General features: G+C 37.9%; 1 protein-coding gene across 1 annotated transcript in view; it reads right to left on the bottom strand.

Moving 5' to 3' along the window:
• The window catches only part of EMB (embigin), a 66,104-nt gene that overhangs the window by 28,330 nt on the left and 36,149 nt on the right, over positions 1 to 1,625 (bottom strand). The window lies entirely within an intron of this gene.

Raw genomic sequence — 1,625 nt, 5'->3', positions numbered from 1 at the left:
GAATGAGCAAAAGCACTGTCATAGTGGAGAGGGATTCTCTTGGGAAGCTTTTTGGGGTATTTTTCTGCTAAAGCCTTGGCTAACTTTCTGAAAAGTCTCATAATAAGATGTTGTCATTCATCATTCTCTGGCCTTCCAGAAAGTCTACAACCAAAATACCTGAAGCAGCCTTAAAAAATGCTTCCATGACCTTTGCTCTTAAGCAGTCTGCCTTTTCTTTGACTGGACCACTTCTCCGTCTGGGTCCCTGTTGTCTTTATTGTGCTTTGCTTTCAGGATGGGCCTGGTATAGCCAGGATTCATCTATTGGAATTCTCCAAAGAGATGTTTCAAGATCTTGATCCCCCTTGTTTAAACTTTCCTTTGAAGGCCCTCCTCTTGTCTGCGCCTGATTTGGGCTCAATTGTTTTGGTGCCCATAGAACAGAAAGCTTGCTCAATTTAAATTTTCAGCCACAATTGTATAAGCTTTTCCAATTGATCTGTCTATGGTGTTGCCTATCGTCTATACTGTTAATTGTTTTTCTTCTTCAGTTTGGGCAAACCAAGACTAATTTTTTTTCTTGCAAATTAATGTGAATGGGCTACCACTCTGGGCCTCATCTTCAGTATCAGCTTGTCCTGTGTAAGCTAGTTCTTTGAAAGCTGCTGGTTTCTTTGGGTGCATTATCCCTGTTAACTTTTCAGAAAACATCAATGATTTTCACCATCCTCTTCTACCAATGCTTCGCCACTAATTTGATGTTTGTTCTTGCTTCAGTTTTAGCAGAATTCATGTGGTTCTCATTGGGGCTCTTTTCAAAGGGATGTCTTATTCTTCTTAATGCTCCAAACTAGACTGTGTTAGGACATGCTATGACAAGTTAGTGCTAGCTTATTTTGGGTCCAAAGGTTTTAATGCATGCAAATTTTTTTTATGATAAGCATGTGCCATGAACTTTTGAAGATAAAACACACATAAAAGCACCAACTCATGGACTACATTTAGTGCAATTTTTTTTTGAACAGTGGCAAATAATGTCAAATACTCTCACACACTTTCTTATCTTCCTATACTATATATACCACTGCCTAACCAATGACGAGAGGAGGGGGAAATATCTTAATGGAAGAATCCTAGCAAATAAATGAAGATGAAATCATAAAACAGAATACACTGTTGCAACCACGAATGAATCCATAGACTTACGCAGTTTGTATCACTATCCTAAAAATCTCAGAGAGAATGATGTACCTCCGGAAAGAAGGAGCACCCACCCCCCAGGAAATAGTCTTGTCAAAAGGAAAAGGACACAGTGAGAACTGAAATCGGTACGTCTCTCAACGCAATTCCCACTTGATAGAAATTACATAGAAGGGAGGAATTGATGAGCGCAACAACACCTAATGTAGCTGCACCATCTAGAATGTGGGGAAAATATACAGAGACCGTTTTCTCAACAAATTAGAAGATACACAAGAAAAAGGCAGATATATGATCAAATGTGAAATATAATCAAATTTCTAAAATTCTTACAGAACTTAGTTCATAAAAACTAAAACACGTTGCTGCCAATTCCAACACAAAGAACCTATTGAACAGTATAGAACTGCTCCATTCATTTTATTATTTTAAAAAATCATCTT

This window comes from Echinops telfairi, unplaced genomic scaffold (genome assembly GCF_000313985.2).
Source record: "Echinops telfairi isolate 266 unplaced genomic scaffold, ASM31398v2 ScPeMD7_7469;HRSCAF=8507_1, whole genome shotgun sequence".
Classification (NCBI taxonomy): Eukaryota; Metazoa; Chordata; class Mammalia; order Afrosoricida; family Tenrecidae; genus Echinops; species Echinops telfairi.
This window is presented reverse-complemented; position numbering and strand designations above follow the sequence as displayed.